Below are 22573 nucleotides of genomic sequence, written 5' to 3'. Positions count from 1 at the left end.
TAAGGCATTTTTGTTATGGCCAATTTATTTCATTTCAGACTGTATTATCATTTGGTGAAAGCCCTATTGATTAGCCTTCATAGCTTTACAGAGCTTTTCTTCTAAGCACTTAAAGTTTGAGTTGTCTCAGTCCCATAGGACTGAAAGAAAGCTGTTAGTACCATGAAATTCTTCTTCTGTGTGTTTCCAACAGCTTGAAGCCTCTTCTTGGAATGCAAAATATTAGCACATTAATGTTATTAACCCCTTTTGTACGAAATGCTTTTGGAAGTAAAAATATTTTTTATATCTTCAAAGTCTGGATTGTTTCCTCTATATGAATACAGTTTCTTAAAGCTGAAAAATGTGTTGCTGTGCAACAAACAGATGCTGCTCTAACAATGCAATACATTATGTACCAAAAATGATCTTGGTTTTAATCATAGATGCTGATTTAATGAGACAAGACTAGCTTACATCAAAAATGGATTTAGGGTGTGATTTTGTTTTCTCTGTGTTTTCTCTACATAATTAATAGGAATATGGTACCTTATATATTCTGTTTTAAATTTGAAAGTGTACTTTGGTTTTATGCCATTTTATACTTCTGGCTTCTAAATCTGCCTTGTATAATAATCCTTTTTTATTCCTTCTGGTGATGTGAACACAATAGCATTAGTAAATCTTGTATTGTTAATGTTTTTACAATAAATGAGTTACTCCCTCAAAAAGCACTTCCTTTTTACAGAATCATTCTGTTTATGTTTAATCCTTCCATTTTGGCCACGTCGTCTCTTTCATTTATTTTCTGAATATTTCCTGTACAATGTTTTCATCCTGCGTTTATCATGTGGGACATGTAAGATGTTTGTCTGTAACTAATGCTAGTTTATGGATCAGAAAAACAATGCTAATCAATATCTTCCAACACTATCAGTACTTTCTGTTTTGAGAACACGCCTGACCCCTTGGGAGCATTTCATTGTTGATATCTCTTCAGTTTAATTTTCATTTTATTCTGCAGATATTTTGTAACTCCACATTAGTTGCTAGCTCTAATCCTTCTATCACCAGATATAAATTTTGATTGACAATTTTAGATATAGTCAGATAATACTATACTTGGGGGGGAAAAGTCTTCATATTGTGTTTTTAATTCCACTGAACCCAGCAGAGTTAAATGTAGTTCGGATGCACAGGGAAGAATTAATGATTGGAAGATACAGAGTTGGTAAATTATTTATTCTGGCCCTGAGGAAGCTGAAAAGCTGAGTGAAAGACTAATAAATCATTTGTGGTAGTGCTGGTTGTCACTTCCAATTATTTTAGACGGTTTTGTGATAAACTGCAGCACCTGCTAGATATCCCTGCACCATCCCTTGATGCTTGCAGTGCAGCTTGTTCAGTCGATTATCAAAGGCAAATTTGTCTAAAGTTTCCTCAGGTTGGGAAGAGAATTACTTTTCTCAGACATCTCTTCCCCCATTTTTTAAGTTCCTTTTTTCATTGCATGCATGAAATAGGTAAAATCTATGAGATATATATATATATATATATAGAATTCTATTTACATAATGTATGTTCAGGTGTGTTCAATTGAACCACTGAGAGGCAGGATGAGGAGTGATGAGTCTGTGTGAGTGTAAACATAACCTTGAAAGGCTGTCTTCCTTTCATCTTCCTGGAGATTAGCAGCTTGTGTGGTTGGTATGAGAGCTAGTATTTATCCTCTGGTTTTAAGGATTATGTTGGAGCTGGTACTGAAGTTGCAGAAGGGACTGACTTGAATATCAGTTGACTTTGTCACCTGTTAAACTTTTTCTACTGCTTTTATTTGGAAAGCCTTCGTTTAAAATTCCGATTACATATACAGCGGCCCCCTTGCTCCATAGCGTGCAACACTTGAATAAATAGAGATTAAGGCAAAGGAAAGTTGTTGGAGGACTAGAGGGAAGATTTAGAAAATGTAAAAGAGTGACTTTCAAGAGGGAGAGAGAGCAAAATGTTGGAAAGATAAAGGTTGTTGATAGAGAAAGATTGAAAGTGAGATGAAAGGTAAAGGAAAAAAGAATTAGAATAGATTAATGGAAGGCAGTTACTTCTTCATGCAACTTCAGTGAGAGTAGATTTGTTAGGCATTATCTCATTTAGCTGCCCTTTGACCACTTTTTCTTTCTTATTTGAGGCAAAACAATCAAACCTATGCTAAAAATACTTGTCTTTCCAAACTGAAAAAGTAGTAAAATATGATATAGTTCTATACGTATTGCAGGTTTCTAGATTTGTACTGACAGAAAGGAAGAGCATAATAGAAAAGAGAGAAAGGATTTTCTAAGTGTTGAACTTGAAGTTCTCTTTGTGTTGTCCAAAGAAAGGTGAGGAGGGAACTCCTGGTTATACAGACACACATAGCCTATTTCTGCTCACCTTAAGAAAAGGAGTGCAAAGATTGAAAATTGTATTTCTTTGGTGTTTGGCTGGAAAATTTTTAAAAATTGGAGTGCCTCACATAGTCAGTTTAAAGCTTTTGAGATTCTGTTTCATGTCTCTGCTGTGTTTTGCACATGCAAAAACATTTGCAGGTGCATGTTGCACATAGTTCTGAAAGACTTGCTAGTAAATGTTGAACGCTATAACTTAGCAGATGCACAGTAAGTTTTCATTGTCTTTTCATTTTCTTCCTAACCTAATCCACTGAAATAATACTGAATTGTAAACATTCTAGATCACTGCAGCCTACACTTTTAATTCTTACAAGGTAAAAAACAATCTTTTTTTTTAAATAATCCTTTTCATCTTTCCATTAGTGGGGACCCAGCTTGAGGTTTTAAATGAAACGTTATTGGGAAGTGATGATATTTTTGCTCCAGATAACTAGTTCAAGACAAATCAGAGCAGTGACCATGCTGACTAAAGTCTGAATTCAAAGCTTTATTTTCTTGTTCTACATTTTGTTCAGATGGAAACTGTGTTGTTTTTTTCCCTCACTATCCTTACTACATTAAGGGAAGAGCCAGGTGGAAATACGAGGCCGGATCACTTTACTTCACCAGATGACTTCAGTATAGAGGTCTTCAGAATTTCAACTCTACGTCTGTGAACTTTAAGAAACCTTCATGAATCTGTCTGTGTTCCAGAAGGTAGACGCCAGTTGCCAGAAGAACATATTAAGTTATTCAGTGGGATTTTTGTTAAGTTGTTTGGTGACAGGATTTTTTGCTCAGTTTCGTGGAAGATTTTTTTTACTGTATCAAGATAGGTAGTTACTACTACTGATGATACTGTAGAATGGACAGGCCATAAGATATAATCTCTATAATAATGGTGTGATTATTAGGGTACTGTTTATGTAAATACAATATATCTGATTATATCACAGAAATCAGTGGATTTTTTTTTCACGTGTGGCTTGAATCAGCTATGTAATAATGTATTAAATTAAGAAGATCTGGATTTTAATCACTGAGTTTATATTTCCTTATATTCTCTAAGTAAGATTGTGTCTATAGCAAATGTTGAAGTACAAAAAAATATGCTTCTACTTTGGTAGTCCAAATGCTCTCTTCTCCGCAACATTGTTGAGGGATGTTGCAGTAGTGCACTTAGAGCTGCATTCTATCAATCTCTTTTCAAGGGAAGAATTGATAGCAAAACGGTATTTTTCATTGCTTCAAATGCATTTTGATATTTTAGTTAGCAAGAGTAAGAAAAGGACTTTGGACTTCGTGATGATGACATTAGTTGTCAACTGCTGAAAATGGTTGTTTCATGGTCTTGGAGAAGGTTCTGTGCTTCATGTGAAGGAATTTTATTTATTTATTTATTTATTTATTTATTTTGTAGTCATAGGAAATTGTCTTCCCCATGGAATTCTAGTTAGTCACTTATAGCTGAAATCAAGTGAGTGCACAGAAGAGAGAGCTGAGAATCAGAATTGTATGAGTTGATCTTAAAATATGCTGCAGCTGAGTGATGACGAAGACATAAATTATTGATAAACTTTTAGATATTGCTAGAGCAGAGTTTTCCAGCTAACGGAAGAGGTGATAGTGTTTTTTCTGAGGATGCTGCCAAATGCCATGTTAGCATCAACAGAGTGTAAGAGTGTTGCTAAGCTACAGAGTAGATTGGCCAGTTGTTGATTTAAAAAAAAAAAGTTCTCTTCATCTATCCAGTCTCTTCTTATCAGCCAGCTGTTTGTCTGAGCTGTTTTCCTCCAAGTACTTCAAGATGCTGTCCTGATAACAAGCATCAGTTGGAACACTGTATTTGTATAATGGTACTCCTATGTCTGTGTCACTGACCAACTCACAGGACAGCCACATGCAGGTCTTGAAAAGGAGTAATGAAAATAGTAGACCCTTCTGAAATTTCCTAAGGCAAAGGACGGCTAGTAAACATCTGGTGTTTACTACCAGAGTTACTCAAATTATTCTAATTTAGTAACAGGATTTATGTTACATCTTTTAAGGTAGGTGAGAGTTTGTCATTGGTTGGAAGTTTGAGATATACAGAATAGCAAAAGTTGTTATTTTTCCTCTTTGTTGTCTAAGGTATAATTCAGGGACACGGCTGAGCATCTCCAGTCCCTTGCTTGGTCTGAATCCAAATAAGCTTGTGCTGGGCCTTTGATAAACAATTTCGTTATTTACTTAGGGACAACAGGTACAGTGATAATGAAAATTAAATTACCTTCATTGATTGTTAGATTACTGAAGTTTTCAACGAGGAATGAAAGACTTCAGGTACTTCAGTATTTGTAAAGTACACAGATAGTGCAAGTTTATGACTGCAACGAGAGTCAGCTTATGGATGACATCTGTAAAGCTTTGCAGGACAGACCCAGAGTGTTGAGAATTTCATAAAAAATGTGCTGGAAGTTGAAAGTATTGGTGATTAGTATTTATGGATATGAGTGAAACAATAGTTCTTTGTTGCAAAAGCCTTGTGTGTGTGCCTGATTTTTAGATAATGGTTTTATATACTCAACCTTGAGAAAGGCAATTCCTGGAGAAATCTCTTGAAGCCCATGCTGCTCTCTGTATTGAAGGAATAAGATGATTATCATCTTATCTTATTACCATGCTATCCAAACATTTCTGCATCATGAATAATCAGTTATCTTCATGGATATCTCTTTGGGGAAGAATCTGGTAGCTTCCTGGACACTGTTAGAATAACTCTCTAGGCTGGTGGAGTGGTCCCAGTCCAGGTTTTGGGATAAATGTTTCATTTACATGTACAATGCTTTACTTTCTGACTATGAACATTTTATTTATTTATTTATTTATTTATTGTGCTATTGTATTTTGCACCTTACAGAAAAATGAAGTTTTCTTATAGTAAATCTGGCTCTTTCACAGTGTTCACAAGTGAATCTAAAATACGGTGGTCAATTCACTGTGGTGCCATCAGCACTTCCCCTTGTTGGGCCTGCAGATTGCAGATTCCCCTGGCACTTTCTGCTATAACCAGAATCATTACATGCTTTCATTGACTGCTGGCCTAAAAAGGCAATGTCAAAAGCACTGTTTGGATTACAGTAATCATACTTCTAACTTTTTGCTGCTTTGTTTAGATTTCTACCCCTCTTTCCTGTTTTTCTTATCTGTTTGTATCCACCCTGCTACGTGGTATTCACAATAAATCTCAGGCATAACGGTACAAAATTGCATTGTTTCTCCAGAAGGTTAATTTTCCTCTCTGAAGACTTACAATAGTAAATTTAATTTTTTAAATATGTAAATTGTTAGATAGTTTTTGAATGTCAGTGTAAACATTACTGTTCTTTTTGGAAGTTGAAAAGTACTTCATTATAGAATAGTGTGGGCTGCTAACTGGAACCTGGCTGCAGTTCTCTCTCTGCACTTCACTCTTGGCTGAATATTAACACTGTAGATATTTCAGACTTATTTTCTATTTCATAATAGAATTCAAACTGATTAATGTAATGTACATCTGAAAAAACATAAATATGCTCTTTAACCTTGTCTTCTCTTGATGGAGATGTGTGTAATGAGGTGTAACTTTAAGATTCTGCATTGTTACTTACCTATTGTAGATGTGTTTTGCGGGATAAAGACACAAGACATGAGCATTTGATTTCTAATTTCTGCATTCAGCTTGCCTGTGTCATAGAATTATAGAATGGTTTGGGTTGGAAGGGACACTTAAGACCTTCTAGTTCCACTCCTCTGATATAGCCAGGGACACCTTCCTCTAGACCAGGTTGCTCAAAGCCCCACACAGCCTGGCCTTGAAAGCTTCCAGGGTGGGAACATCCGCACCCTCTCTGGGCAACATGTTCCAGTTTTTCACCACCCTCACAGTAAAGAATTTCTTCCTGATATCTAGTCTAAATCTACCCTCTTCAAGTTTAAAACTATTGCCCCTCCTGCTGTCACTACATGCCCTTATAAAAAGTTCCTCCCCAGCTTTCCTCTATGTCCCCTTCAGGTACTGGAAGGCTGCTATAAGGTCTCCTCTGAGCCTTCTCCAGGCTGAAGAGCCCCAGCTCTCAGCCTGTCCTCATAGGGGAGGTGCTCCAACCCTCTGATCATCTTTGTGGCCCTTCTCTGGACCTGCTCCAACAGCTCTATGTCCTTTTTGTCTTGGAGGCTCCAGAATTGGATGCATTACTCCAGGTGGTATCTCACAAGAGCAGAGTAGAGGGGCCTCAACCTGCTGGCCACACTTTTCTTGATGCAACCCAGGAAACAATTGGCCCTCTGGGCTGCAAGCACACATTGCTGGCTAACGCTGAATCTTTCATCATCTGACACTCCCAAATCCTTCTCCTCAGGGCTACTTTCAAGACATTGTCCACCCAACCTGTATCTGTGCTTGGGATTGCCCCAACCCAAATGCAGGATGTTGCACTTGGCCTTGCTGAACTTCATGAGGTTGACATGGGCCTACCTCTCAAGCCTGCCCAGGTCCCTCTGGATAGCATAATTTTCCTCTAATGTGTCAACTGCACCAATCAACTTGGTGTTGTCTGCAAACCTGCTGAGGGTGCACTTGATCCCACTGCCTATGTCACTTACAAAGATGTTAAATAATACCAGTCCCAACACTGATCCCTGAGGAATACCACTTGGCACTGGTCTCCACTTGGACATTGAGCCATTGACCACAACTCTGAGTCCAACCATCCAGCCAATTCCTTAACCTGCAAGTGGTCCATTCATCAAACCCATTGTTCTCCAATTTGATGATGAAGATGTCATGTGGGACAGTGTCTAATGCTTTGCACAAGTCCAGGTAGATTAGATGCATTATTTGTGAAATTAATTATTTATTTAAATGGTCAAATAGAAATTTAAGGCTACTGACTTTTTTTTTGGTCTTGGTCTTGAACATGTTTCTTACCATCTCTGTACCAGCACTTGTATTTTCTGAATTATTCTTTAAAACAATCCTTTCTTTTTGGTACACTCAAGTTGAATTTGTTAATTTTTTTTTTTTTTTTTTTTGTATTAGAAACTAGGAAAACACTGTTAAATTGAATGTTTGACTGAAGAATTAAGTTTTGACTTTGAGCCATAGGTTTTATAGTTAAATCGCTTCATATTTTATCTGAAGATGGATCACTTTAGGGCATAGTTCTTCAGCATGACATTCATTGAATGGATTATTTCATAACAAGAACTCTGAACAGGGAAAGCAAATTTACAGTTTGAAATCAGACAAATTTTGTTTCATGTGAATTGCTTCTGTACTGTTCTTAGCCTGCTTGTATTGTGAATACTACAGCTATTTGAACATGTGATTTTTTTTATTTTTTTTAAATGCATTCAGTGGGAGAAGTAATACAAAATCCTTGGTTTTGGATAGTCTTATGGGTTCACATGATCAGAATAGCTCAAATGAATTTTCATCCAGGCTATAATAGCACAAAGTTGAATGCCTGAAAAGTTTTGTTTCATAAATGTGTGTATACTTTAGTTGATTTCTGGGTTAACAGCTATATTTTGAAGATAGTTTCACATCTCCCAACTTTTGAGTCTGACATTGGTGACTCTGCTAATTGTAACAGAGCTGTGGAACAGCTTCATTCCAGATGGAACTTTAATCTGGCCTTTGATTGAGCTGAGTGTCCTTGTAGAGTCTCTTAGCATCTGCTTTGGAAATGTATATAACATTATTCAAAATTTGTACCAAATTAAACCACCCTAAGGCTATAATTCATTTTTTTCTTTATTGAGAAATGTATTGTCAACAACATTATGCCACAAAGTAAAATCTTCACTTCATATATTATTATTATTTAATGATATATATATATATACTGCTATTAGCAACTATATATTAGGTCATAAATATTACTGTAATTAACTTTCCAAGATCCTCAAGTTTATAGTATTAGTTGAACCTTTTTTTTTTTTTTAAGAAATTTACAAGTATCATCAAGCAAAATTGAATTGACACTTCTAGCTTTAATGATTGGATTCTATTTTTATTTATAAAAGTACAATGGTTTCATAATTCTAGATAATTTCTATGAATTAAGCTTGAGATACCTGTTTTTGTGTCTGTATGAAAAATTAAAAAGCACAGGTGGACTATATTGAAATACACCAGATACCATTCATTTAACTTCTGTATCTTATTTTAGTTTCTTCTTTATCTCTCACAGTTAATTATTGTGATTTTTTGTTATTTTTAATTCTCTTAAGTCAACTGTATATAATTATAGTTTTATGTTAAAATCTTCCTCTTGAGCTTAGTATAACTGCTGTTTTGAATGAGTTCTTTTATTGAAGATGGTCAGATTGGGGTAACAAATTGAGACAATTTTTCTCTTAAGATACAATTTGTGAAATCTAACTTGAGTAGATGTGCTTGGAAAGACTAAGATGCTCTTGCTGGCAGGATCGAAATCTGAAGCTCTAAGTATGTTAATTGTCTTCTAAAACATTTCTCAGCCCTTTAGTAGGTCTTCAATACTGCCACTCCAAACACTGAAGTTGAATCACTGAAGCTTTGTAGCCGAGTGTCAAAAACTTATAGGATGTCACTTTTCATTTACTCACTGTTTTTCTTTTATTCCCTGGTTTATCTTTATCCATGCTACTGCTAAATCTTTTGGAGAAACTTCATTAATAACCATTGCTGTGGCTTGATAAATTCCTTGCCTTCTGCTGCTCAGAAACATGATGAAATAATGATTGCAACTTTATCAGGTTATGCAAAGCTATTCCAAGTTTACTTGCAACCCCTTGCAGAACTGGTAGGCAAGAAATATTCATTCTTCTTTAAATGTGTGAAGATCTGTTCTTTTCCAGAAAGCACCTATGGAAAAGTTTTGAGAGACAAAGGAAGATCGTGTGCCTCTACAGCTACTATGTTTTGGAATGTGCTGTCTGCAAATCTGTATTCTGGTTTTGCATTAATTCAAGATGAAAAATGGTGCTCTGAATCAGGCAGAGTAGTGAGTTAAACTTGAAACTTTAATTTTAAACTGGTAAAATAACCAAGTTATGAAGTGTGATGCAACCACGTATCTTGGTGCTAAAATTTAGTAGGTACTCTTCTTACTTCAACTTGAGACATAAACAGACTTCAAAAAGAAGGTGTTACCATGAATTGAAATTGTGATTGTTTGGCTATCAGTACTTAAACCTACTCTCTGTCTAACACGTTTATTGCGTTCTGTTTATTCTCTAGTTTTCCTCTTTTGGTGCTGAGTAGAGAAGCAGAAGACATGTACCCAATATATATGACAATCAGAATGAGAGTTAAAGACACAGTTGCTATTTCCAAAAAGAACTGCACCTTTATTTCCACTTGGGATTAAATGGAGAGAGAGAGAGAGGGAAAAAAAAAAAAAGTTTCTAGAATTTTACTGAATTAATACAAAAGGAACTTTAATAGATTTTATTATTATTATTATTTTTAACTCATCTGTCTGATCTTATATGTAGGAAAAGGTACAGATGCCAGTGAAAATTGCTGTGAATATTTGTATCTTGAGTCAAGGTAGTTTTGGGGTTTCATGAAATAATAGAATACAGTCAGTGAAGACAGTATCCTTGGAGGTGCCATTTAAGAAATATCTACTGGAGTCACTTCCATCAGTTAATATGTTGCCATTTGCAAGTCATTTCATTCTTCAAAAAGTTCAGACAAGTTAACTGGAGCTTTTTTAGGGCTAAAACTATCTATGGAACAGACTTGACTAACTTCTTCAAGTTAAATATTAAGATGGTGTTTACAGCATGGAAAAAAATGTGGACTTCATTATTTTGCATTAAGGTTTTGATAACTTTTTGTTTCCTGTCACAGTATCTTTGAGCTCCATTGAGTTTTGCCTAGCTCTGTCTTTCTGTCTTTCTGTTTTTTGTTTGGTTGGTTTTTTAACAATTTTTACATGACAGATTTTTAACTTAGTCTAAAACAAGGAACTTTCTAACTGGACTCTTGAGAGGGGAAGAAAATAGTAAGTAAAAATGTATGGGATTAAAGTTTCTCTTTGAGAGGACATCTTTAAATATTGTCCAAATTTTGAGAAAGTATGGAATACAGTATTTTGGTTTGATGTGTAAAGAGTTGTTAAATATGTGCTTTCTTGCATTATCATTGTGCTTGGGAATCCTGAACACAGGGATCAGGATTCTGTTGTGACCGGCACTTAAGCCACGAAAAGATGAAAAGATGGTCCATACCTTTCCAAAGTCTAAGTGCTGGCTTGCTGGCTACAAGCACTTATAATGGTGCAAGAGCAAAATAGGAGCAAAATGGATTTAACTTCTCAGTATTTCACTCCAAGGAACAATCTTTCAACAAAATCATCTAAATATTTTACAAGTAGTACAGGAAGAAAATATTCAGTATTATGTAATGTTCATGTTGACCTGCATCTCACACTGTCAGCGCTGTCTCACATTCAGATGTTTCTTGTATGGAGGAGGCTATGAAGTAATCTTGAGTATGTTTTATCATTCAAGCAATTTGTGCAGGTTTAAGACTAACTCCAAAAATTGCTGTACAGATTTTAGGCTACTAAAATGTTATTATGTTTATGAAAGAAAGCATTCTCTCAGTAATTTGTATGCCTTCGTGCATGACTTGTTCTTGTACAAATTCAGTCCAGTAAATACACAGAGTTCTTAAGTCCATTTATAGATCTCCTTTTTGTATTGCAGCTGTGCAGTAAGGCAAGTAGAACTACTGAAGTATAAGTGCAATTCTCAGAGCTTTCAGCAGAATGTGACTTCCTCAGCTATTTAAAGAATGGGAATCAATACCTAATGTTAAATGTGGAAATTGGCCCCAAGTCCAGTGGCATCATCACCACTTCAAATTCATGCAACATTAGATCTCCCAATTCTCATGGTTTTTTTTTTTTTTTTTTTGTTTTTTTTTTGTGCAAGTCTTCAAGCTTTTGTGCTTCCGTTTAGGTTTGTATTTAAAAAAAAAAAAATAAAATCCTAGCAACCCAGAAGTTAACTTACATGCTGAGTACTTCTGATAGTTGATTTTAAAACAACAAACTTGATACGGGAACAAGATGGCAAGCACACAAAACAGATTAATCACTCAACCCCTATAAAGGGAAATCCCTACTTTCCTTATCTGTCTTTCTCTGGTTACCTTACTCCATCTTCCTTCACACTTTGTTTTCAGTGAATGGGAGAAGTGAGAGAGATTGCACAGAAGCTGATTTGCAGCAGAAGGCAGTGATGAGGGCAAAATGGGATATCTAGGTTGGGCCAGTCTCCTGTTACATTGGCTGCAATTGGCATTAAACTGTATCTTGCATTTTGTAGAGTGTACTGCAATTGCAATATTTCTATGATTTCTTTCGTTATACTTCAAATAGCCTCATTTATGTGTCAACAAGTTGAATAGTTATGAAGTCAGAGTACACATGAGATAGGAAACCAGCGGATCAATGTCTCTGTTTTCTTGATGCCATCAGCATCTACTGCGGTCTGTAAACATGTGTCCAAATAACTTATTAATTTATTGAAAGCAATTCAAATGCGAATACCATTAAACCATTACCTAAACGTAGCCTTCACCAGCACTACAATGGGAAGACCCAAAAACGCACATGGCGACATACAAATGGGTATCTAGGATACAGTACACAAGATATTCCAGCTTTAAGATAAAATCTTTATTTCAAGATTTTATTTTTAATAACCTTTGGGGGGATAGGGGGAGTCTATCTGCTTTCTCACATTCTTCCATCTGAATCCTATAGGACCCATAACTGCAAAGTGACTCAATCTTTTGTTGCTTTTTGTACATGCAAAAAGTTGTTACAGTCTCGGAAGTGCTATTTTACAGGTCTAGCTTTTGAAGGAATAAATATAAATTAACTCTAGCTTTTACTCACCAATGAAATATTCTGACCTTTTTAGAGCACCCAATTAAAATTTTCAAATGTAGAGAATTTCTAGACTGTGTTTGACAATCTCAGTTACTACTTTGCATAACTAACATGATTTGTGAAAGTCTGAGAATGTAATAGACTGTTTCAATTGAGTTTTCACCCATTGATTGTTAGCAGGCTCAGTTTATCCTTGCTAAAAAGAAATTAATTAAATTGTATAAATGCATATTTCTGATAAATCAACACATTTGCTTCACCAAAATTGTTAAAATCAAGAAGAAAAGGAGATGAAATACAATGAAGATATTTAACTCATAGATATCTGAATTTCATTTTGACCTCTTTGTTAAAGGCAGATATGTTTGTCATTCTGATGAAGATGCATTTCTCCATACCTTGCTGTTGACAGACTCTCACCTACTTTTCCCATTTATTATGATAATAGTCTACCAGATGTCATATGTCACAGACTAGTGAAGTTGTCTCTGCCTATTACTACTTTTTTTATAATGTGCATTCTAGTTTGTCTTTCCTCAATTTAGGAATTGTTATCTGCTCTTTGATATCCTCTTTTTTTTTTTTTTTATAAGGAAAAGAATAGAGGTTAACTGTATAAAATATTTTTAAAAATTTTAGATACAAGACGCTATTTTCTTCCCATTATGTTAAAGTGTGTCTTAATATGGAAGGATAACTTAAATATCTTAAAAATGATTGAACAGCTTAAAACTCTAGTAAATGTTAATTTAAAGTTTCTAGCTCTATTTTGCTTAGCAACTTTTTAGAAAATTTCAGTGGATAGATAAGTGCTAACAAGTGGGGTTGAAAATACAAATTACAGGATTTTATACATAAGTATAGTGAAAAGAGTAACATAAGTCATTACTTCTTACCCAAAACATAAAATGGATATATTTTTTTTAAAGTTTATCCCATCTTTTAGAATACAGCCATCTCATATATATGTAGACATATGTGAAAAGATGCAACAGAAGCAACTGGTTAGCTCTTGTCATTCAGAGGTGTGGTATTGTTCATCTGTGTGTGTTAATTGATTACACACCACACTTGTGATGTGAATATCAAGTTGCAGAAATATTTTAAAAATAAGTAGAGTTACTTGGAACCACAGACAGATTTTCCTTTCCCCTTTCCCCTTCCCCCGCCCCGCCCCCCCCCCCCCCCCCTTTTATTTTTAGAAAATAACACCTGTAAAATTGTTAGCTTTTTGTTTAAGAGGGTCCTAGCTTGGGAAGACTGTGTTTTCTACACAAATGAACAGTGTTGGTTTTACATGACGTACTAGCAAGGAAGGTCATTCTGACTTTTCTTACTTTTGTTTTGTGCCCCTTAGTTTTGTAAGTATAACATAACATATACATAACATTTTGGAATCCACAGAAAAATTCCATAAGGCATTCTTTTTCTTTAAAAATCAATATTAAGAAGTTTAAAAGCGTTTCTTTGCCCAGAGTAATGGCAAAAACATGCAGTAATCAGCAATTTAATGTACATTGCTTTTTTTTCACAAATTAATGTGGATTTTTTGATACATCGTCTATTCCTTGAAAATGCACTTGTACATCTGCAATAATATTTGAGGCTGTCCTTAAGGTTACATTGTACAATATCATGTGAATATGAGGGAAACCAATGTAGGGAACTATTAGGATTGGGGAATCAAAGGAAGCTTGACATTTTTATTTTTCCTTTGCAGTTTTGTGCAACCATAATTGACCATGTCTTAGATTATTTCAAGTTAGTTCTGAAAAATTTCTATTTTAGGAATATCTAAGTCACTGTCTGAAATAAATTTTGTGCCCTGAAGATTCTTTCAGAATTAATTTTAGTTTATCTTTTTTTAAAAAGGGGACTTGCATTTCATTTTTGTCTCTCAAAGATTTGAGCTTTTTACGTGACTGTATTTTTCTTTTAAATAAAAGCAAAGCAATAAATTAAATTCTAAAGATTAGTTGTCTATACAGGTCTGAAACAAAACTAAAACTTTATATGTTAAATAAATGTCCCTCTTGTTGAGGTAATCCTCCATTCCAACTTAAATGTTTATATAATGAAAAGTAAAGAGATGGTAAACTTACATAAAATAGCTAAATTTTATGCTTCCTGTTCCTTAAATGAATTGTTATAAATAGAATGTAACAATCCCAATACTTTGAGTAAAATACAGATTTTGATTTGATGCACAGGAACTATGTTTTTATTTGGTCAGTTTTGAACGTTTCTTTAAATGAGAAAAGTCTATGATATATTTCTACCTTTCTATACACAGGAGAACTATAGTATTTAAATTAACTATAATAATGAGGAATATAGAATATTTTTAGGCTGATGGAGCAAATATGGAATAGTTGATGCACTACCTATATCACTTCAGCTTTAAATCCAAGGGAGAAAACGGATATGCAGATTTTTTCTTTATCTTGCATTCTGCCTGCATTGCACCCATTCATCCTCATTTGATTGGGCCAGGCAAACCAAAGTGAGAACTGTGATTTTGTATGCAAGATGTTATTAACCTGTAGATGATGAGGTTAATTTGATTATGAATTAATAACTTAAAATACTCTTGAATTTTAACTGCTATTAAATAAAATCAGCAATTCACAAAATATAATACCATTACCACTCATTGAAAACAGGAGAATATACATTTAATCTGCTTTAAAATAATGCCCAGTCCATGAATACTTTTCACTGAGAATAGGTATAATCTCACGTGTTGTGTAATCTTACTAATTTTAGCTGAAGTTGTTCCTTTGCTTTATCAAAGTCAGCTCAACTACAGGGAAGTGTGCTTAGCTGCAGTAGTGGTTGCCTCTTGAGCAGAACTCTAGCATTACCAGTTCCTGACAGCTGCAAGCCAGCCTCTGGGCATCTTGCTAAATTTTCAAATGTAATTATACAGTAGACTTCCTTTAACAAATTCTGTGTTCCCAGCTATAATTATAACAGCTTCTCTTGCCTCTAGCCTGTTCCTTATCTTACAACCCACCTCCATATCTCCCACTGCTGGCTAGGGTTATCCAGTAGAGCTGATGAATCTAGAAAAGCAGAGCTTACTCTCTCTAACTTCACAAAGATGGTTTCTGCAACACAGAAGATCCAGTTCTTCTGTTTGACTGTACTGAAAATGACATGTCTTTCTTTTCTGCTTCTCAGAAGAGTTGATTAGCATCCTACTTCTGTTTTGCAGACAATTTTCAATTGTTTTTATTGGACAGAAGATAAGAAATTGCTGAGAGCTGTCCATAAAATGGGTTAAGAAAACAATATAGGGAGGGAAAGCCTTCTAAAAGTTCTTCATATTCATCTTCTCACATTTAGGATATAATTTCTGTAATTTTACTGTTTGTGCATTGTTCTTTGTAAGCACACACATAAATATGAAAATAAAAACTGTCTGTGATACATTTTAGATATTACACATCTTAGATAAAATCTTAGATCTGATCTGAGACAAAATTTTGGATAATTTTAGGCAAAGTGATATAACAGGATAAATTACCCACAGATGTGCTATATTTAATATTGGCTCCTGTCAGAGAAGTTTCAAAGCACCTGTGCTAGGTCCAGTAGTAAGGGAAGCCGAAGTGGTGGTTTTGAGTATGGGAGTGTAAAGATAAGAAGTAAATGGGAGAAGTCATTATGCATTATCATGCTGTTAAAGGCATACAGAAACAGCCTTCCTTTTTATTGTCAGATTTGACTGTGATTGGCTGAATGTTATTGGAAAAATGCATTGCCTAGAAGATCACAGATTACTGTCTAGTTCAATATTCTTTTCTGCAGCAGGATCAAGTAAATTTATCTCACCTTTTCCTGAAAAGCTTTGGTGAGTGAAATATCCCCTATATTTCATATTCCTATTGACTTCATAATTTACCAACATCTTCCTAACAATTCTGATGCTCAAACTATATACAGCATAGTAAAGAGATGGAAGGAAGTAGTTATCATTTCTTCACATATGTGTGCACATCTGCACACCCACCTACCCTGCATGCCTGTCAACATGTGATACTTATTTCAGAAAGATACCACAAAATTTAGCCTCTTGGTTTGTGAACTTCTCTGTCCACTGACTCCCAATGCAGTATTTTATCAGCGGTCCATTTTGTGTTCACGTCTATGCTATATTCATGTTCTTTCAAAATGTAGTACCTTGGATTTCTCTTAATTGAATCATTTGCTTGATTTCTGGCTGTATCCTTCACTATTCAAAAGCATTCAGAAATCAGATCCTGTCCTCTGAGGTGCTGCTGGTTTCTCCTAGCATTGCATTATCTGTAGATGTTGTCACCACTCTGCATTCTATTCAGTAGTCTCCTAGTGAATGAAATAGGTGACTGTTGAATGGTCTCCTATAGTCTCCTAATGGAAATACTAAGAAAAGAGATCCTTCTTCCTTATGTTCCTATGTTCCTTTTCCTCAGCTTGACATTTTTCAAGTGTTTTTTTTTTTTTGTGTATGTATGTTTCTGTTTGTTGTTGTTGTTTTTAATTCCTTACTTCTTTTCCTCGCTGTTTGTACCTTGTTTGTCTTATATTGCCTAGGTCTTGTCAATAGCTTACACAGGAAAGAGATGGATGTTTTTTTCTAGCTGAGAGGATGTGTAGTAGAAATTTTCTTTGGTTTTGTTTGTTCTGTAATTTCAGAAAAGCACTGTTGGGTTCATAACAATAAGATTTCCAAGGTTACATGAAAATTAAGTGCTCTTTCATCACATTTTATGTACCAAATGGAATGAGATTAAACAGGTCAGTTCCAGAGGGAAATGAGATTGGAAATTTTGCTTTTTGATTATGTGAAGTGTAAAGGTGGGTAATTACATGTGAAATATCGTCATTTTGGCCTCTTGCATCTCAGTACAGTAAAATAGGTTGGGAAAAAGATTGAAGTACAGAAATGGAGAGTCAGTCCCCAGTGCTTGCTTATATCTAAATACCTTATGGAAAAGCGTTTAACCTGAATGACAGTGACTTTGGTATTTGCGCTGATGGCCCAGGGGAGACCTTTCCTTGGTATTCAATAAATTTGTGCATAACCACCTAAAATCTGTCATTCATCTGTTGTTCATCTGCCTATTCTACTTGTATACTGCAACATGGAGAACTTTAACTGAAAAATAAAGCTGTAACATTAAAGGCAGTGAAAGCAAGGTGTATTGTTTTTTTGTTATATTTGACAAGGTCTATCCTGTGAACTGAGCCCACTTGCTCACCAACAGATAATGGGACCAGAAGCCGGAACATTTATACCAATTGATAACGTCTCTTTGAAATTTGATGTTTTCTATTTTAGCTTCCAGTTTACTTTATAGGCCACTTAATTTTTGTTACTTTTTTTTAGTATGAACTGAGAAAGAATATTGCTGAGTGTGCTGAAATAGATGTCTTTTTTTTTTTTTTTTAGGCTGGCATTTAAGTAGACAAAAGAGTCATGCTTCTCTGATAATAAGTAGTACTATAATTGATTGTTGATAGAAACCCTTAAGATGCATTTTTATGGTTGAAATGTACTTTAGGTAAGCAGTGTTCAGTTTGCCTATTAAAATAATTCACTGTGTGCTGTGGTTTGAGTATTAAGGAGGTAGGACTTTTCCCACAACAGTAATTGGTTGACACTGCTTGACCTTAATGCAAAGCTACAGTATTTAATGAACAAACGGAAGGAATAAAGTTTTGATAAATAAGGCAATTTTCATGAAACCTTTAGAAATATGCTTGAAGTCTTTTAGTGTTAGATTGACGGTTTTTCTTTTTGTGAAAAGAATAAGTGAATAATTTAAGGCTATATTTCATGTTTTCAGATCTTCATTCTGTCATATAAATAATAGACTGTGAAATACAGCAGCTCCTGAATTCACAGATTTAATAGACCTATACAAGTGAGTATCTTACTCGCTCCTGGCATCTTAAAATGCACTTTTGTGCATAACGTATATCTGAGAAGAAATGCAGAGGTGAGACATTCCTATATTCTCTTCAATAACCAAATTTCATACATCACTCTTTTTTAAAAAATAATCCAGAAATTTTTCTGCTTAAAATACTTAAATTTTTTAGTTTTTAATTCTTACACAGTGTTACGGTGTCCGATGTCAGTAAAGTAATATGCTGCTATTCAAAATTAATGTGTAATCTAATGTTTGTTAAAAGGGAAGACTGGGAATGGAATTCCTGTTTGGATACTGCATAGACCTTTGAAACACCATCAAATCTTAACAAGAAGACAATAAAATGTATTCAATTACGTAGTGAAACATGAAGGTAATTTATAGTATTTACCACATTTATTCTCAGCTATGTAATTTCTTCTTGAGTGAAATATTGCTGGGGAAGAGGAGCAAAGAAACAAAATGAATCGAGTTTCTTTTTTTTCCTGTCCCTGTCCCTCCCCTGCCATGTTAAGAAACATTAGTTTGATATCTGTTGAAATGATGGTGAAGTAAGACTTGAGAGAACAAGTGATGAAATGGTGGATTTTTTTTCCACTTAATTTTTGGACTAGTGAAACCTGTGAAACACAATAAGTCTTCTTGAAAATAGGCATTAGTATGTCTGTTTTCTTAGCTGTAAATTGTTGCTTTTTTAACAATTCAGAAGAGTAACATAAAATTGTCTTCATCTTCTTCCTGTTATCTACTTGCTTCAACCTTGGAATAATTCTGGATACTAATAACCTTCTACTAGGACTTGAACTGATGCTGAACTCTTGCCTCCCTGTGTCTTGTGACTATGTGTGCATCTAAGCAACTGGGGAAACGTCATTATTTCATATTTCAAAGACTGCCCTCTGTAAATAATATTTAAGAACCATCAGATAGTCTGCTTTAGTCATGCTATTGCTTTATGTAGTTTCCTCATAAGTTCCAGAAATGACTAGTATGAATCGTTCAAACAAAGAAGGCCATGAGAATTTCATAGGTAGATTACTTTTTCTGTTCTTTTCAAGTAAATGATCTTTGTTTCTTGTGTTATATTAACATGAGCCTGTATTCACTTCTGTAAATTATTTCTGAAATTTATTCATATCTTCATTTCCTCTTATTTATTTTTTTCATATTCTCTGTAAATCTGTCTCTTGGTTTTAGCTAGTCTAAACATTTAAATGAAAACATGCTTTTCCCATTCTCCAGACTATTCTACTCACTGAAAACTCAAAACATCAGTTCAGGGGTAGAGGATGTTTTTCTGGGGAGACCAGATAGCATTCTTTAAATATCTAAATGGGAGCTGTAGGAAGGAAGGAGACAGTTGTGAGGGAACAAGGGGAAATGGTTTCAAACTAAAAGATAGGACATTTAGATTGAACATAAGGAAGAAGTTTTTTACAGTAAGGGTGGTGAGGCACTAGACCAGGTTGTCCAGAGAGGAGGTGGAAGCTCCATCCTTATAGACGCTCAAGATCAGGCTGAACGGGGCTGAGAAACCTTATCTGGCTGTAGCTGTCCCTGTTCGTTGCAAGGGCACTGGACTAGGTAGCCTTTAAAGGCCCCTTCCAACTCAGAAGATTCTATGATTCTATGAAAGTAACTTCTTGTAAACTAATATCACAGCAGTGTGAAAATCACCTATGTTTTCAGAACTTTTGTGGAGTAATGTTTTGTATTTCTTTGCTATATAAGCATTATTTAAGCCATTGACTAAGGGTATTTTGGCTGTTTCATTAAGAATTCACAAGATAAATTAAATATAATGGTTATCGTAAGCAAACTGAATTGATTTACTGTAATAACTGAGGTGACACTTCCATTATTAGTCATTATTAATTCAGTACAAAACCATGATCTCACTGTAGCAAGGATGTACGCATATGAACAATTATTTATTTGCAGGCTTTCACCTGTTAACACTTACATGTAGGAAGGCGATATAAAAATCAAAAAAAGATGGAAATGGAAAAGCAGAACAGCAAGGAAATATAGTAAAGATATTTTGCTAATGCCTGTATGCTGATAGTTGCTTTTAAGTCCTGAGTTGGCTGCTGTTCTGTATTCAGTCAGTACAGCTTTACTTGCTTTATTTGCTAACACCTATAGAAATTAGAATGAACAGTAGTTATGACAAATGGACTATGTAATCTGAAAATTGTATTTTGTCACATGTTTTAGTTACAAAACCTACTTGAAATCAATTGTCCAAACATTCACTTAACATATTAATAAGTAATACAAGAATACTCTAAGCCTTCTTGAATTAGACATATTACAACTTGTTACAAATTTTAATGCCAGTCTTAATAACTCAAAGTATACTCTAGAATAAAAATATATACCAGTATATAACAACTAGGATGATAATCTAAATTAAAAAAAAAAAATCACTATTGTTTAGTGAGAACTGTGCAATTTCCTCATGTGTACAACAGTGTATTTAATTTCTTTAAAATAAATTCAAAAATTTATTCCTTCAAAGTAAGCAAGGTTTTTATAGTTTATTTCTAGATGTAGTTAAATTTGTGTTGACAACCGTGGTCATACTTGGGTACTTCTGCAACACTGGCACCTTCTAGGACTTTAATTTTTCAAAAGGTCTGTATTTTTGTATTCTCAGGTTTTCTAATCAATACAGTGTAGAAACAATGAAATACTGGCTTCTCAAAAAGGAAAAATACTGTGTCCAGTTGAACACTATTAGCATCCCATATTTTTAACAGGAAAAATTATTTTAAGATAGCAGTGTAACCTATAATTATGTGAATAGAGTTGAATTATCTCAAATAATTGGCTGATCTGTTGATGGAATTTGCTTTAGATTTTTCTTAAAACCAGAGCCTTGAGCATTCTTAGTGTGTTCAAAAGTAGCTGTAGTGTGCTATTGAACCTTGTAAGATATTTTTCATCTATTAATAATGAATTAACTACTTTATGGAAAATGTGTGTACCAATATCAAGTTACTGAAATTTGTAAAGCATTTGTTTTTAAGAAGTCAAGGGAGGAAGAATTGCTAGCCAAGAATTGAATGTTGATTAAAATAATAATAATAATAAAAAAAAATCATTTTGAGTTCTGAAATTGCTTTTGTAATAATTGAGTTGGAAAACCTCGGAGTTTTGTTGTTTGGTTGGTTTTGGTTTTTTTTTTCCTAGATAGTAAAACTTCAGCCATTATTTCTTTTTTACCTATTTAACCATCTCTCTGCCAATATTACCTTATTACAAATAAATAAAATTACATAGTCGTATTTTATATGTAATTTCCTTCTGTTCTGCAACATGATTGTATGAAATACTTATTTGACACGAGAACTATATTAGTTTCAGTCACTTGACTTTTTTGTTAAATGAACATTTCTATAAGAAACGCAGTGTTTTAATTTAAGTAAAACAAAAAATTTAGATTTTGGGGGGGCATTTTTTCATGAAATATCTTTATTCTCCATCCGAAGGTCAAGTTCAGGAGTCTGGTGCCAGAACTACTCCAACTTCCTTGTTCATACTACTGACTTCTGAAGTTGGCTTCAATATCATTCTAAAGACAACTGTCTTGTTTGTTCAAACACTTGCCACACTGTGAGTTAATTTTTCTATCTTAAAAAGAAAAAAAAAAAACCTGCAAATTATCCTCACCTTCATTAATGTTAACAGTTAACTCTTTTAGCATTTATAAAGGTGATGTTTGCAATGTTGTCCAGAAATTATTTCGAATACCTTTTCTGTAAAGTGACTTTTACTAACATAGATGCTTCTTTTTTTTACTAGTCTACTACACTAATTTCTAAAAGACAATTGAAAATTCTGACTGTAGTGTGTGGTTTTATAAGCTATGGACAACTCTGCAGAAGTCTGCTTGCCAGTGAACTGGTGAAACATCATCAGTGAGGGCTTCTGTTTGTTTTCTCTCATTATGTCCTTAGTCCTGACCTGAAGGGGCAGTTCACTATCATAATTCAATTCTTACTGCAACATGGCAGCATTTGGAGGTGATGTTTGCTGATAAAGACTTACCAATTTTGCCCTAAGTAGCTAGATTTTATTACCTCAATTTGCCAAGTTCCCTGTGTTTCATTTGGAATTACAAAGTAAATGTTAAGGTAATACTACTGAATTGTATAAAGGAATTAGAAAGTTGAAATTCTAGCAATGTAGATTTAGCATACTAATATTTGTCTTCAGAAGAACTTCAGTTCAAGTGATTAAATGTCAGGAAACTCGATTGGAACAATTTTTGCTTTGACTGAATTCCACCAGTGTCTTTAATGAGTTATTTTTTCTTTATACTCGTCTG

At 34.4% G+C, this 22573-nt stretch overlaps 1 protein-coding gene across 4 annotated transcripts in view; it reads left to right on the top strand.

Moving 5' to 3' along the window:
• TBC1D5 (TBC1 domain family member 5) overlaps nucleotides 1–22573 on the top strand; it is a 307207-nt gene that overhangs the window by 39047 nt on the left and 245587 nt on the right. The window contains exon 3 of one of the 4 annotated variants that reach the window (XM_040696662.2): nucleotides 21735–21858. The exons of the other annotated variants lie outside the window; for them this stretch is intronic. The gene's annotated coding sequence lies outside the window, so the exon portion shown is untranslated. The remainder of the gene's footprint in view (nucleotides 1–21734; nucleotides 21859–22573) is intronic. 4 annotated transcript variants of the gene reach the window in all.

This window comes from Gallus gallus, chromosome 2, assembly GCF_016699485.2.
Source record: "Gallus gallus isolate bGalGal1 chromosome 2, bGalGal1.mat.broiler.GRCg7b, whole genome shotgun sequence".
Classification (NCBI taxonomy): Eukaryota; Metazoa; Chordata; class Aves; order Galliformes; family Phasianidae; genus Gallus; species Gallus gallus.
Note: the sequence above shows the minus strand (reverse complement) of the source record. Positions and strands in the feature narration are given on the sequence as shown.